The 17,011-nt window shown below is 43.0% G+C and overlaps 1 protein-coding gene across 2 annotated transcripts in view; it reads left to right on the plus strand.

Moving 5' to 3' along the window:
* The first annotated feature begins 1,078 nt into the window (after positions 1-1,078).
* Positions 1,079-17,011, plus strand: part of DENND2C (DENN domain containing 2C) — a 55,715-nt gene continuing 39,782 nt past the window's right edge. For both annotated transcript variants that reach the window (XM_083172747.1, XM_083172748.1), the window contains exon 1: positions 1,079-1,366. The gene's annotated coding sequence lies outside the window, so the exon portion shown is untranslated. The remainder of the gene's footprint in view (positions 1,367-17,011) is intronic.

The following is a 17,011-nucleotide window of genomic DNA, read 5'->3' on the forward strand; positions in this document are numbered from 1 at the left end:
GCCCCCTCCGCCCGCAAAGATGGTTGTGTGCACTTCGCCGAGGGTGCACACACCCAGCGCATGCACATGCGCAGAAATGCGCTTGCGCAAAGTGCTAACATTGGCTCCGTGTGAACGTACACGAGCCAACGAACGGACCTGAAAAAGGTCCAATGTGTACGTACCTCAAGAAAATGAAATGTGAAAGCATGATATAAAATAATTTGTCATTAAGGAATTATGATCAGAGATCAGGACTGGTTGAAGAGAACGGGTGCTGGACGGCTCCCCGACAGTCGGGATTCCGACAGTCAATACTCCGACGTCGGAATCCCGACTGCTCCCTCGTGGGGGTCCACGACCACCATAGAGGGAGAATAAAATAGGTGGCGAGCACAGCCACTGTGCCCGCAAGGGGCTTCATTGCGCTCCCCACGCTGTGCAGTCGGGATTCCGACGTCTGAGTAATGACTGTTGGAATCCCGACTGTCGGGTAATTATACCACACCCGAAGAGAACAAAAGGTACTTCCTTATCTTTGCGGTCACTGCTACGCCAGTTACGCTACTTTACCGCTACGTAAGTATTTTTGCAGCAAAGAGACATTTTACCGCTCCGACAACTAAAGGTACTTTCACACCACCCTCCTGTGTCCACACCACTATCTATTACCTTTAGTAAAGTTGTGGCGAAGCGGAGAGAGCTACCGAGCCCGAAGCCTGGCGAGCCCGCGTTGGAATGATGATGCTTAACATAAGTTCCGTAGCGTAAGCGGTGGCCGCAAAGATGAGGAACTTAGTACTGAACAAAATGTATGTGGCTACAGTATTGTAATTGTAATGTCAATTCATGAGTATATATTTATATCACACATACAGTATTTTGTGATAAATGGGGAAGTCTGACCTTCCTACTCTTCTACTGTATTACTGAGGATGGGGGTCAAGAGTTCCCAATAACATCACATGATGTATTCTAACTTTAAATTATACTGGATGTTTTGTAAAATAGGGGAGGATAAAAGTAAAGTCCAACTTTAGCGCTTCCTCTCCCCACACACAGCTGCTCACGCTGTAATGTGTGAGCGTTCCCTGTTAGGTCTCCACCCAGCAGCACATTACACAGACGTGCCCCTACACATCCACACTGCTGCTGCTGCTGTGACTAATACTGCCCTCTCTGAGCTGTGTACACTCACTGCTGCTCGTGTGTGTGGCTCATATGACATTCCTCTGCTGCTCCTCTATTGTGCATCATCCATTCATATCCCCAGCAGTGGCTGAGCCATCACTTCATCACTGAGATCCTGCCGCGTGGATTACAGTATATCACCCAGGCGTGGATTGTATTCTGAATGTGATCTGTATTTCCTGCAGAGCCGTCCCCGGTAAGTAGTGCTCCTGGCAGAATTTGGGCAGCTGGACTACGAGCGTGCCCGCAGCACAACAGGCAGAACAAGGGAGCATTCAGCAGCAGGAGCTGAGTCAAGTTTGTGTAGAGAGCAGCTGTCACTTGTTATCTGATTGTAATAATGCCAGACTGGTGAACGTTATAGAAATGCTGGGATCTGTAGTACCACAAGTTGCTGGACACTGCTATATATTTATTACATATACAAACAGTGCTTAGAGGTAGAGAAATAGTAACAATTAACTTTCTAGATCATTTATTTGTTGCACTCATTCAGTGGGGACCTGTAGGTTTATGGTAATCCTTGTAGTTGATGGTGAAATACAAGTGTACATTGCCTCAGTGGGGGCTGGAAATGTGTGCTCTCGCTGTGTATTTTGTCTTACTATCTTTTTAGGAATGTTTTCATAAAGATTATTTTCAGGGGCAGATGTACTAAGGCTAAGCAATAAAAAGTTATGAAGTGCACAGAGATAAACTACTAACCAATCAGCTCCTACTTCCATGTTCTAGGCTGTTTGAAAAATGGCAGTTGCTAAGAATACCCCTTTCACTCATGCAGCAAAACTTGGGTTTCTGAACGTGAAAATGCATTGCCCGGGGTATTTGCTTTGTGTGAATGTGAACGTTCCCAATGGTGTCAGGCTAAGACTTGGGAATTTGCCGACTTGTTAGACCTGGCAAATTCCCGGGTCTATCACTGAGTACAGTATAACAAGTTGTTTGTAATGCAAGCTTTATACAGTATTAATGCAGAATATTTGCAATACAGTAACCATTTTTCTGTACATTAATAGTAATGTGATAATGTGTCTATTATACATGTTAATTTGATTAAACATACAGCATAATTTTGTATTGGGGAAAACTGGCTAAATTTAATTCAGTTAAAAGTAAAAAAAAAAGTAAAATAATCAGGGCATAGTTTTGATAGTACAGTGCACAAGGTTATTTGTTGTGGTTTAAATGCTTGCAAAATGTTATAAAATAATCTATCTGTATATGTGATCATGTAACATATGGAGTTACTAAGAAAATCCTGTTTACCCTGTGACATACAGATGGAGCCCACTTCATCTAGCGGGGGTCTGGCGGTCGGATCGCCAGCCACCGGAAGGGGACGCGCATCTTTACAATATTAAGTAGCAGGGTAATGGTAAAAACCAGACCTGGACAAAATCCTGGAATGCAGGACCCGACATCAGACTCGGCATTTCAGAGCTTGTAGTGTCTGGTGCGGGGGGGTGTCCTGTTTGAGTCCCTGTATGGTCCAGGCATGTAGGAAAAACCGGAACCATCCGGACCACACAGGGATTCTGTAATCTCCCCTTCCCCATTTCCCTGGTGAAAGTTATCACCAGCATCCCCCCGGACAAGACACCCCCTGGACTGGACAGCTCTTGGACCGGACACTACAAGCTCTGGAACGCAGTTTCATGTATGGTCCGGCGTTCCGGGGTATTGTATGGTTTTTACTTAGGGTGCATACACACTGTACAATTTTTTTGACCAATTTGGTTGAAAGACATTTCCATTGAACCCAGTGTCCTGGACTAAAGATGTTGATGAAAAATATTGACGACAGATGAAAGAAGAAAGATCTAGCTACAGTTTATAGGCTCTTTTTGAAAGATATTCAAATTGAGCTGCATGCACAGTTGACGAACAATCTTGATGAACAACTGGCGGGTATGGGCATCATCATTCATCGTTTGTTTGTTGACAATATCTTTTGTCAACATCTTTCGTCCAGGACACTGGGTTCAATGGAAATGTCTTTCAACCAAATTGGTCAAAAAAATTGTACAGTGTGTATGCACCTTTAGTCCCTAAAGGTGCCCACACACTAGAACGATTTTTGGGCCGATTGGCCGATTTTCGATATATCGGCCGATATTTACCGATAATCGGTCGAAAATCGGCCGATGCTCGCTCCCGTGGATCTTTTGCTAAATCTTCTGATCTTACGTGCTGCACAAAAGATCAGAAGATTTAACAAAAGATCCATAGGAACGCACACGGGATCTTAAGAAAAATCTTTGGTAAAGATGTGCGCTTGCCTGAAATCTTTTGTCCAGATCGGACAAAAGATTTGAAGGCTAATTTATGCACACATCTTATGATCGCAGATCTTTCTAGTGTGTGGGCACCTTAAGTTGCATTATGAACTGACCTATATTATAACACTAGAACAGAGAAGGAGATGCTGGTGGTCACTTGCTACACAACATCCACGTGCAGTGCCAGAATGCACTAATCCTCTCATGCAGCCATCACAGTGAAAGTTCACGTACACCACTTCATGCTCTGCAGCTGATGCCCTATACACATTGATACGAGTCATCTACCAGCTAAGTTTTCTTTTTTGAAGGTCAATTTCTATCAAGTTGTATTGTGATGTTTCAGTTAATAGTTTAGCAGGACATACAAAGGCTCATTCACAGTTACAATGCCCACGCTAGGCGCGATGTGCTCCGTGCATTTGTACTAGATCGCTTCCAATCTCGTTAAAAATGCATGTGATATGCTACAACCACTTGCAGTTTGCATTAGATGCGATCTAGTACAAAAAATACGGCTACGCATACTTTTTGTACTTTGTGATGTGATGTGTGCGGGACACGCATCACATCGCAAGGCAAAATGCACCATGTATGGGCACCTTTTACACACATGTTAACCGCATTGTATCCAAGTAGCAGCAGGTTCTCATTCTCTGGGTATTGTGACTGCAAATGACACAGGGCCAGATGTACTAAGCTTAAAAAGTGCTAAAATGGAGAGTGCCATGGCAAGGCTATGTTTGAAAAATGACAGGTAGGAGCTGATTGGTAGTTTATCACTCTCCATTTTATCACTTTTCAAGGCTTAGTGCATCTCGCCCCCACAATGTTTACATTTTGTATCCAAAGGACTGTATACAGAGGGTATCCTATTACCTGTTATTGCCAATTGTGGGTAATAGGCTTGCTCGCGGCACTCTAATTAGCTCCGATAAGCTGGCAGGAACCATGGCTTATCAGAGCCTCACCTGTCATACTCCAGTATATGCTAGAGTTTTGACTATGGAAATATTTATAACTTATAAAAATATATTTATTGCTGAACCTTGTATAATCCCCACATGCATCTTTGGGTTGTAAATCTGGGTGTAATGCTAGCCACTGCCTCCCTAGACATTTACCTCACTGCGTGTCACTGGTTAACACTGTATTAAGAGCCAGCTCACTGGTGATTGGAGATTGTCATCCGCAAGTCCAGGCTGCGTTGTGAGCTGCTTTGAAGCTGCTGCGGTACCTGTGACCTGGGCTGGAACGGGTTTTGGCCTGAAAGGGGTACTCCTTAAGCCACCATGTGCAGTTCCACCTGGGCCCCATGTCCAACAAAATCTTGTGCAGAACATTTGCATGGGGGTACAGATGAGTATATTCTGTGCTCTTGGAGGAAATACAAGCAAGATTTCACACAACTAAATGCTCAGCATGTGCAGATAATAAATTACTTATATTGTATGAATTGCCATAATAATTACTAATTACTGATGTAAAACATCTACATCTATCTTTAACTACATCAGAGATGGTAGACTTTGTAGTGGTCACCATTTGTGTGTGTGTGTGTGTGTGTGTGTGTGTGCGAAAACCTAGTGTGGATTTTTGTTATTGTTCACACTTGAATACAAACTGTAAATGCCATCTACAGAGGATGATTCTGACCTATAAAGAGCACAGCTGTTCAAAGCTGGTCTCACATCCAAGTACAAGGCGGGTCACCATCATTATTGTCTCTTTTGGTCACATATATTTTTTCTTTTTTTCTTGTAGAACGTATAGTCTAGGGAACAAAGTGTCAAGCAGGACATTCAATGTAGACAGATTTTCAGAATAGTTTAGTTTTTTTTTCCCCATCAAAATGTCCCAGAGGTAAGCATTTTTGCAGAGCAAGCATTGCAGTTTTAAGGTTAACATTGAAATGCTAATCATGTCACTGTAGTGAACTGTATATGCTTTTATGGGTGCAATTGGTATTAAGCGATTGGTGTTTAAGTTGTGCAAGAAATCATTATTAAGGTCGCATGATTTATCAACAATAGACAACCATATGACCTAATGCACTTGTTGCCAATTTGTTTGTTTTCTATTGGTTCATTGGGCCAATTGTAGTTACTGTGTATTCATTGCGATTGGTTACTGATGGCGGTCGCAGGGTGAATTTGGACACAGCGTGAATGACACTCAGTGTGCATTTTTAGGGAGGTAATGTGAGGGGGGCTATTTAACCCTTTAAGTGCCAAGTGAATTTGTCAAAATCGGTGTGAGAATTGCCGAGAAAACATTTTCATTCATCATAATAACCTGTAATATTTACCTTATATAGGAAATATAATACTTTTTTTTACTCAAAATTTCTTTATTTGAATTTATATAACACATGTGAGCGACGCTGGCATTTTTAGCCAATATTTTGCACATCTCTCACATAGATATTGGCACTCAAAGGGTTAAACGTCATGTCTCAATGGCGCATGCGCACAGTGTACCATGCACATGCGCGGTCATCTCATAATTGCATGTGCAGCGAATTTGCAGCAGAGCGTGCATGTCTGAGTCGTGCCCTCTATATCAAACTGTGATACTGATGAGTTACATGTGTCAATCATCTAGGTCGTCTGAGCGTGTGCAGTGAAACAGAAAGTTCCGATTTCTGTTCTTTTACCTACAAAAATAAATTGAACAAAAAGCTAAACCAAATTACAGAAATATTTAGATATCCTTTTTTAATAATTTTAAAAAATTATTTTATTTCAGGGGCATTTTTTAAAGTGTTTTTTTTTTTTTTTTTTTAGTTTTAGCCATCCTAAAATGAAACGGTCATACTTAAAAACAGTAGGCAGCTTTCACTGGTGCAACCTACTGAGTTTTATAGCCTGTAATAGCAGTAGCTTTTCCGGCAGTGACCCTTTCATGTACAGAGCGGAGTGACTAAAAGCTATTATTAAGGAACACCTCCAATATCTCACCCTTATGAGGAATTCAGTTCCCTTCAGTGGGTGCTATTTGCTGTTCTGCAACACCAGATTGCATCATCTATATTGGAGGTTTGTGTTTGAAGTTGAACCCCGTAGGAAAGCATATAAAAAGTAAAACCTGTCATGTGTGGACTACTGGACCTTGGTGGTACTCTGCCATGCCTAGTAGCGCATCACTAGCAATGGGGTTTCTCTTTAGTATGGTTTCTGTGCAAGTAAATCATTTGTTGGGAGATACAGGAAGTGAGCTCAATGGCCTACAGTTTGGGGTGTATTCAATGCTTTTTGTGAGCTGTGACAGCCAGCAGTGCTGACTGCTCGCTGTCACAGCTTGCACGGTCAGTATTCAATTGACCCCCTGCACACTCCGTTTCCACCTCACTGGGTTTTTACAGCGACATGGAAACGGCGTTTGCGGCCGCCAGAACAGTGAGGCTTGCGGCTAAATGCGGCGGGCTCCCTGCATTAGCCACGAACCTTGCTGTTTGGGGGAATCCTGGCCATCATCTGACAGCGAGGGTTCCCCCGGGTCATTGAATAGGGTGAGCGGTCGACGCGGCGGTTAAACGGCGAGGGTCGGTTGTTTTCGGCGATCCCCACCGTTTAACCCCTCGCTGGTTGCATTGAATACTGCCCTATGTGTGTGAGGTGTCCTGCTGGGTATGGGTCATAGGGTTGACAGTACTTTGGTCGACCACTATAGTTCGACAGTCAGTAGGTTGACACATGAAATAGGTTGACACAAGCATTATATCGACATAGAAAGTGTTGACATGAGAAGGTCGACATGAGTTTTTCATGTTTTTGTGTCTATGTCTACTTAAGTCAGCATGGACACCGTATAAGTGTACCACGTCCTCTTGCATGGCTCGATTCGCAAAACTGTGTAAAGACCTACTGAGACTTGTAGTTTCACAACAGCTGGAGAGCCACAGATTGCCCAGGCTTGAGGGGATGGAACATGCAAATTTACCGCCCACAAATGCAGATTTCACGGATCAATACGCACTTGCGCTCTCATTTCCCGTGGCATGGGCATCATGCCACGGAAATAAAACCGTCTGCAAACCCACTTATGACCCAGAACAAGTCTCTAATGTTCTCTTTTTAATTCAGTTTTCTAGGAAATGTGCTACAACATTGGTGATGCTAGCTACAGTATATACACCAAAGCAATGAGGGTTTCAGTGTTATTCGAGAAGATAGCTTCAAACTGCTGCCTCTGGCCATATAAACAGCTAGTTGTTAAGAAAAGAAAGAAAAAAAAAACATGTCCTTGAGGCCTAATCTACATTGGAGAAGGAATTCTGTCTCCAGGCTTTCAGCCTTTGTTACTTGGACATTTATTTACAAAGTTCTATTCATAACATAACAGTACTTGGATCTCCTGTGCTGTGCTTTGGCTGAACAATGGTAAATTAGTACATAGGAGCTTGTGTCTTTGTTTCATGCTTTTTCTGGTGGCTAAATTGTTTTCTTAGAAAAAAAAAGTAATAGAAAAATTGTGAAGGAAAATTCACTGCTTTTCCTAAATTGATGACCTGCTCATGCATGCTTATTGTGATTAATCCTGCATTTGCATGTTTGCATTGTGCTTATTCAGCCAGATCACAAAGATGGTGGTTCAAACTTCATAATGAACAAGCACATAGCGGTACCTCCCAACTGTCCCACTTATCGCGGGAACGTCCTGGGTTTTTGGAGCGTTCCCGCGTCCCTTCCGCGGCTGGCAGTGTCCTGTGGTGGGGTGGGCAGTTGGGAGTCCCCCCCTGTCGCCCATGAATAGACGCTGTGCATGCGCACAGAGTCTATTCTTGCAGGCACAGGGGCTGGGGGCTGGCCAGCAGCTTAAAGAGCTGCTGGACATGCACCCACAGCGGCGATAAATGGGGTCGTAGCCCCGCGGCAGCGCCGCGAGTATAGAGCACGCCCCTTTTTTGGCAGGCCATGCCCCAAAAAATTGCCCTGCCCCGCACCGTTAACCAAACAATGACCCCTCACATCACATGCCACATTTGGGTTTATCATTGTAATAGGTTGTTACCCATTATACAATCTCATCCTGGGGCCACATAATGCCAATTCAATTACACTTATATTTATAGTTGATAAAATAAAATTAGTATTTTAAAAGCTGGTTCTTCCATCCAGACGGTGATTCAGAATCTATACTTTTACAGTTCTGTATTATTGGTCTTTAATCAGCACACACATTTGTGTGTGTTTTATTACAGTAGGTGTGTGTGTGTGTGTTGTATTACAGTAGGTGTGTGTGTGTGTTGTATTACAGTAGGTGTGTGTTGTATTACAGTAGGTGTGTGTGTTGTATTACAGTAGGTGTGTGTTGTATTACAGTAGGTGTGTGTGTGTGTTTTATTACAGTAGGTGTGTGTGTGTGTTGTATTACAGTAGGTGTGTGTGTGTGTTGTATTACAGTAGGTGTGTGTGTTTTATTACAGTAGGTGTGTGTTGTATTACAGTAGGTGTGTGTGTGTGTGTTTTATTACAGTAGGTGTGTGTGTGTTGTATTACAGTAGGTGTGTGTGTTGTATTACAGTAGGTGTGTGTGTTGTATTACAGTAGGTGTGTGTGTTGTATTACAGTAGGTGTGTGTTGTATTACAGTAGGTGTGTGTGTTTTATTACAGTAGGTGTGTGTTGTATTACAGTAGGTGTGTGTGTGTGTGTGTGTTGTATTACAGTAGGTGTGTGTGTGTTGTATTACAGTAGGTGTGTGTGTGTTGTATTACAGTAGGTGTGTGTGTGTGTTGTATTACAGTAGGTGTGTGTGTGTGTGTTGTATTACAGTAGGTGTGTGTTGTATTACAGTAGGTGTGTGTGTGTTGTATTACAGTAGGTGTGTGTTGTATTACAGTAGGTGTGTGTGTGTGTTTTATTACAGTAGGTGTGTGTGTGTGTGTTGTATTACAGTAGGTGTGTGTGTGTGTTGTATTACAGTAGGTGTGTGTGTTTTATTACAGTAGGTGTGTGTTGTATTACAGTAGGTGTGTGTGTGTGTGTTTTATTACAGTAGGTGTGTGTGTTGTATTACAGTAGGTGTGTGTGTTGTATTACAGTAGGTGTGTGTGTTGTATTACAGTAGGTGTGTGTGTTTTATTACAGTAGGTGTGTGTTGTATTACAGTAGGTGTGTGTGTGTGTTGTATTACAGTAGGTGTGTGTGTGTGTGTTGTATTACAGTAGGTGTGTATGTGTTGTATTACAGTAGGTGTGTGTGTGTTGTATTACAGTAGGTGTGTGTGTGTTGTATTACAGTAGGTGTGTGTGTGTGTTGTATTACAGTAGGTGTGTGTGTGTTGTATTACAGTAGGTGTGTGTGTTGTATTACAGTAGGTGTGTGTGTTGTATTACAGTAGGTGTGTGTGTGTGTGTGTGTTGTATTACAGTAGGTGTGTGTGTGTTGTATTACAGTAGGTGTGTGTGTGTGTGTGTTGTATTACAGTAGGTGTGTGTGTTGTATTACAGTAGGTGTGTGTGTGTTGTATTACTGTAGGTGTGTGTGTTGTATTACAGTAGGTGTGTGTGTTGTATTACAGTAGGTGTGTGTGTTGTATTACAGTAGGTGTGTGTGTGTGTGTGTTGTATTACAGTAGGTGTGTGTGTTGTATTACAGTAGGTGTGTGTGTGTTCAGTGAAAAAGTTTATATAGTATAGTATATATAGTATATATATATAGTATATATACTTGTCATCGCCAGGCTAAGGGCTGGAGGCAGGATAAATTCACAAAGGGATTTTGGTGGGACACAGAGGACAAAATACCATTAATTGGCAACCAGGCCCTTGACTTAAATGCAATTGAAATATATATTCCTCTTTTTCCTGACAGGTCCTTAGATCCAAGGGCGTAACTACCATAGGTGCAGGGGGTGCAGCTGCTATGGGGCCCAGAGCTGAGAGGGGCCCACTTAGCCTGTCAAAGTATCTTTTGCTGTATACATTTTTCAGTATGAGATGATAATTAGGGGCCCTTACAAAATTGTGCTATGGGGCCCACATGTATCTTGTTACACCACTGCACCATGCACATATTAAGATCCCAGTACTCAAAAATTGATGTGGCAACATGATTTTCCATGGTCCTAATGTTAGTTCTCCCAGCGGCCACATCTGCAGTCACTGATACACTGTTGGTATAGTCTGAGGAATGGAGAAAAAAGTAAGTTTACCTGGATGAACAACTGCAGGCGTTCAGGGAATGGGATATAGAGCCAGCTGCTCACACCTGGGGGGGGTCGGTCCCCTAGTTAACAAATCGCAAGAAAAAAGAAGAAAAAGAATAGTGGAGCGCTTATACTAAACAATGTCACACATGGATCAATTGGGTATCACATTAAATAACACAATTTATTTATAAGTACTGTATAATAACAACAATTAAAAATATGCACATCATAAAATGCTATGGACAGAGGAATAATTGTTACCACTTGTTCCTATTGTTGATCCCTTAAAATTGATACGGCTTGGTCTCCCATTTGTAATCCAAAGTGACTGGTGTTTTGGGTGTCCATAAACCTGCAGAAGTCCCAAGATGCTTTTCCTGAAGATGTTTTTACCAGGTGGGTCTCCAAAAATTGAGCAGGTGGTGGTGTCCCTAGATTGTGCAGTCCAGTATTGGAATAAAGGATTTTTTCGGGGGTCCTAGAGATGTTTGTGGGGATCTGGTTCAAGTGCAATGCTGGCGAGTAAGGTCCAGTGTCCAGTAGCAGTTAAAACTGACGCGTTTCGTTGTTATCCAACAACTTTTTCAAAGGTCTGGTAAAAACATCTTCAGGAAAAGCATCTTGGGACTTCTGCAGGTTTATGGACACCCACAACACCAGTCACTTTGGATTACAAATGGGAGACCAAGCCGTATCAATTTAAAGGGATTAACAATAGGAACAATTATTCCTCTGTCCATAGCATTTTATGATGTGCATAAGCGCTCCACCATTCTTTTTCTTCCATAGTTCCCTGAACATGGGAGCAGCCATGTTCTTCCTGGTCACATGGTATTTCTCAGCCTATCCTGTGAGGCTCTCAGCAGTGCTAATTGCCCAGCCAATCACCACTCCCCTACTGCTATATAGGTGCTGGGTAAGTAAAGCCAGTTGCCAGTGCTACTGATGAGATTGTTGGAAAGGAAAAAAGTGTGCTCTGCGCTCGGATGTAGCAGCTTTTTATGGATTATTTAAACTTGGTTCACTGGGGAAAAAGCGCTTATGTGTCAGGGTTATGTGGCATAAATGTAATAATGGTAATAATAGTAAATGAAAATGTGCTTAGCCGCTGAAAAGGAAAAGGGTTAGTGTTAAAATGTTTACAGCCCTTATTGGGCTTTTTTGTGGGTAGAAGGTTTTGCGGGTCCCGGCTGTGGTTGGTGGTATAGCACTATTAATGAAGATCCTCGGCAGCTGTAACTGTCCCTAAGCTTACCTAGGTCTTCTGGCTTTCCATTCTTCCTCCACGCCGTGTGTCTTCCGGACCACCACGGAATCGGCGGTGTGTGGACTTGAGTGCCCACCAGCATTATGCATCCTTGACAAAGAGAGCAAGTTTCTCGAAATGCGTTGGAAGCCGGGGAACACTCAAGTCCGCACACCGCCGATTCCGGAAGTCATTACATCCGAACTTCCGGTAATTGCGGCATTCTCGCGGAGGTCCGGAAGACACACGGCGTGGAGGAAGAATGGAAATCCAGAAGACCTAGGTAAGCTTAGGGACAGTTAGAGCTGCCGAGAATCTTCATTAATAGTGCTATACCACCAACCACAGCCGGGACCCGCAAAACCTTCTCCCCACAAAAAAGCCCAATAAGGGCTGTAAACATTTTAACACTAATCCTTTTCAGCGGCTAAGCACATTTTCATTTACTATTATTACCATTATTACATTTATGCCACATAACCCTGACACATAAGCGCTTTTTCCCCAGTGAACCAACTGATGAGATTGTGCTACTTGTATGGTGCGCGTGCTCTGTGTCTCCTTAGCTGCTTCCATGTGCTGTTCTCCAGGGATTTCCATCCTGCTCCAAAACCTGAGTACTACCAAGTGTGCAGCTTGCCTGGCTACGCCGATGTTCCACCATCGGTGACTTCCAAGCACCACCTGTAATTTTGCAGCTCCATTGATGTTCTACCATCGGTGACTTCCAAGCACCATCGGTAATTCCTCAGCTCCATCAATGTTCCACCGTCGGTACTCACCATTGGTGATTCTTCAGCTCCTTTGTTATTCTTCATTGATATCTACCATTGGTGATTCTCCTGCAACATTGGTGACCCGCCAGTTTCATCAATGATCATCAGCGCTATCGATGTTCCACCATCGGTATGCTTCATCCAAAATTCTTCAAGTACTTCCTGTATTATTATCTGGACCCAATTTCCACAGCATTCCTCTAAGTCTTCAAGGGCCAGTACCACTCTGCTGTTTATTCATATTGTATTTCTTAAAACTGTGTTATTATCTTGAGTTCATGTTCCTACTACACTGCACCATACCCAGAGCCGGCCCTAGGCTTAGGTAAACTAGGCAAATGCCTAGGGCATTTGGAATGCCTAGGGGCACCAGCAGCTTCTGCTAATTAAAATGATATGCAGCATGCCTATATTCTGTGTGTTAGTGAGGCTGTATCTGCATATGAAATAGTGTATTCATGGAAATCACTGTAACATAGCATTCCGTATGCAAGTACAGCCACAGTCACACACAGAATATAGGCATGCCGCATATCATTTTAATCATCGGAAGCTCCTTGTGTGTCATGGTCACATAACAATGCGAATAAGAATTTTCAGCAAAAAAGGCATCCAACGTTAGCAGAACTGGCCAGGAGCTGCATGGCCTATTGAGGCAAGATGTATGAGGAAACATCTGTATCCAAGCAGAGGCAGAGGTCACAGTGTTAGCGGCTGTGCGAGTGCTGTCTGTGGGTGGGTTGGTTGTGCAATAGTGTTCGGCATATGTGTTAGGGGCATTATGTGTGTCATGTATAAATGCATTAATAATGTGCGACATTTGTGTAAGGGGCATATGTGTGTCATTATGTGTATGAAGGGCATTAATAAAGGTTGGCATAATGTGTAAGGGGCATTATGTTTATAAGGACTTTAATAATGTGTGTCATGTGTAAGGGGCAATACTGTGTGGTATTATCAGGGGTTCCGAAAGAAAAGGGTAGGGGGTACAAATTACCCAGGCCAAAGTCTGATGGAAGGGCCCAGTGGGGGCCCCGGGCCCCCTCCCCTTAAGTGACAGTAGCAGCTGCAGCTCTTCTCCTTTGCCCAGCACACACTGCTTTGTGCTGGGTTGCAGTGTGGCCATGGAGGTGCTTAAAATACAATATTTTCTCAGAATTTTTTTCTAAGGGTATAATGTGAATAATGTGAGGAGTAATGTATATAAGGTAAAGTGGTACTACTGTGTAATGTAACTTCAATAAGGGACACCATCGCATGATATAATGTGAATAAAATTGCACTACTGTGTGGCATAATTTGAATTGGGGGTACTATTGTGTGGTCATGCCCCTTCCTAGCAAGAACACACCCCTGTTTGGGCTGCGCACTGAATGTGTGCGCTGTCTCTCTTTAAAATATTTTGGGTAGGAGCACCATAATGATGACTGCTATGATGAGGGTTGATGGTGCTGGGAAAGGGGATCGGGGGCAGAGGCGGAACTAGTGGCGGTGCTAGGGGGCACCAGCCAAAATCTTGCCTAGGGCATCATTTAGGCTAGGGCCGACTCTGACCATACCCCAATATTTTTACAGCTGTTATCATTATTGTTACCTGAACTCCATCAGTGTTCTTACACTGCACCATACCCCACTATATTGTTACAGTTAATATTGTGCCTGGGCTCCATCAGTGTTCTTACACTGCACCATACCCAAAGGCGTAACTACCACAGGTGCAAAGGGTGCAGCTGCTATGGGGCCCAGAGAGGAAGGGGGCCCATCTTTACTGTATAAGTTATATTTTCTATATAAATGTATCGCCAATATTTGGCCCTTACAAACTTTTGCTATGGGGCCTGTGAATATCTAGTTACGCCCCTGCTTAGATCTGTTGCTTTTCTGTGTTTTAGCTTTTAACTTAATCCCAGATGACCTGTCAACCACAGAACTGCCACCTGCCTGGAGCAAGTGTCCCATATGAGTCACAGCATTATGGGAACCATTCATGCCATTCGTGCAGTCATCCAAGTGACAGAGGGGTACATTTACGGAGATGGGAGATCTATTGCGGTGATGTTGCCCATAACAATCAATCAGATTCTACTTCTTATTTATTTAGAACCTTCTACAAGATAATAGATAGAATCTGATTGGTGTCTATGGGCAACATCCCATCTTCAATAGAACTTCCACCTCAATACATTTGCCCAAAGAGGCATATGACACCTGGGTTACCCAGTACTCTAAATGCTGATATAAGAGTAGAAGAGTAGGGTGAGTTTATTATTCTGCCACAGCTCCGAATTATTCGTTTTATGTTTAAAAAATATATTTGTAATTTTAAGTTGCAATTTCTTATATGGTCTTAATTAGAGGTCTCTGTACAAAAATCCTGAAACAGTATACAGCGCCTGAGTTACCCTTAGTGTACACAAAGGTGCTGTTGTGGTCAACAATATCTAGTGTTCATTCTAGCACCCGCCATATTTGAAAACCCTTGCCGTTCCTCTTCCCTGCCTGGGGTGTCGCTGTCTGCTGTAGTGCTTCTAGCACAGTGTGGTCTGTATATCAGCACTGATATGCAAACCAGACCTGTGCTAGAAACACCACAGCAGACAGCGACACCCCAGGCAGGGAAGAGGAACAGCAAGGGTTTTCAAATATGGCGGGTACTAGAATGAACACTAAATTATCCGAAAGGTGATGGAAAAGTTGTGGGCATTCCTAGGCAGTAACTAGGAGATGGTCTAAAGGGAACACAAAAAAAATCTGTCTAATGGGACGATTTATGGGAGTGTTAAGGATGTGTGTGTGAAAGCCGCTGCGGTCCAAGATGCACTGCCACTTCTACAGAGGTAGATTTCAGCCAGGAACATTGCACTTGCTATAGGGTAGGTGCAAGTGCAAGTGCAGATGCTGGAGTGCCTGGAACCATTGGCAGTGTTACAGAGTACAGGCTGCAGAAAGTCTGCGTCTAAGTGCTTGCACGCCATTGCACATGGGAGATGCTGAAACTAGCACTTGCCAAATATTGCTCTCGCCACTCGTCCAACAGGCGAAAATTCTGCCGGAGCAGGGCCCACCTCTGTCTCCCTTTATATGAGCACTGTGTTGTTTATTAATTACTGAATTGCCAAATTACCAATCTATTTTGACATACCCTGATTTGGCCAAACTGGACAGAGCCATTGGGCTGATCACCACTGTCATCATTGATGATATGTGAATCTGTACATTTAATGATGTGTAGTGACTGGTAGTATTTTTTATGCTTGCTTAAATGCTACATTACATCGCAAAGAGGAGCAAATGCTATAAGTATATGGTATATAGGTCCTGTGTGAGCATGTCTGCTCAGTGTGTCTGTGAATGTTACAAAACATTAGGCTTATATAGGAGCCATCTGTAGCTTCTACATTTTCCTTAAAAAAAGTATGGGTTTCATGGTGCGCTAATTGCACGCGTGAAACCTGTTTAGTGCGATTATATGTGCACTGGAGCGTTTTAGGTGAGGTCTGGCCCATAATTATGGGTGGGTGTGAGCCTGATAGGTGGGCCGTACATCGCATACTTCCACGTCAGCCAGCCATGACTGACATAGGAGTGATAAACCACTGAGTGAGTCATTCATCAAGACAAAACACGTGTACTGCAATGCTTGTTATCGTGATTAACAAACCGAATGTATCTTTATAAAAATCATTATATTGCACCGTAATTTTTTATTGTACATGATTTGTTTATTACGGTATTTCCAGTATACTGTAAAGACCATTTGTATTGTTTAAAGTGCATGGCTCATTAGTCTGTTAATAATGCCTACATCCAGTGTCAAAATTAGGTGTGTAATGAAATTTAATGGGTGACATGTTCAAATTAAAAAAATCATACAATATACTTCCGCATATACTTTCACTTCAAAAAAAAGTTTGCTATTTTAAACTAAAAAAAAAATTCCTTATGTGCACATTTTGTTCTATTACACAAATGCTATCTCATTTCACCGTTTAACGTAAAGGCCCCAATACATTGTGGCAACATCTCACCTCAGAAAAGTTGCACACAGTGCTCCCTTGAGTAGGCGGCAGTATCACATGTGATATATCGCATGCAATACCCGACACTCCTGCCCGGGGCAGGAAGCAATCTTGCAGATTGCTTCTACTGCTGGGGAAAATTGGAGGGTCCGGTGCGCAGTGCACAGGACCGTGCATCGCATCGGACCCGCTGTCATTCACCTGCAATTTTGGCTCTTTTCCTGCGATTGATCGCCACAACCACAGGAAAAGAGCCCAATCTGCAGCTGAATTGCCCAGTGTATGTGGGCCTTTAGGTGCCCATGTATAATTCACATCGCACCGTGTTTATTTTGGATTGTGATGCGAGGTGCGCTCCCGCATAGTT

Source organism: Crinia signifera, chromosome 2, assembly GCF_055691185.1.
Source record: "Crinia signifera chromosome 2, ASM5569118v1, whole genome shotgun sequence".
NCBI classification, from domain to species: domain Eukaryota; kingdom Metazoa; phylum Chordata; class Amphibia; order Anura; family Myobatrachidae; genus Crinia; species Crinia signifera.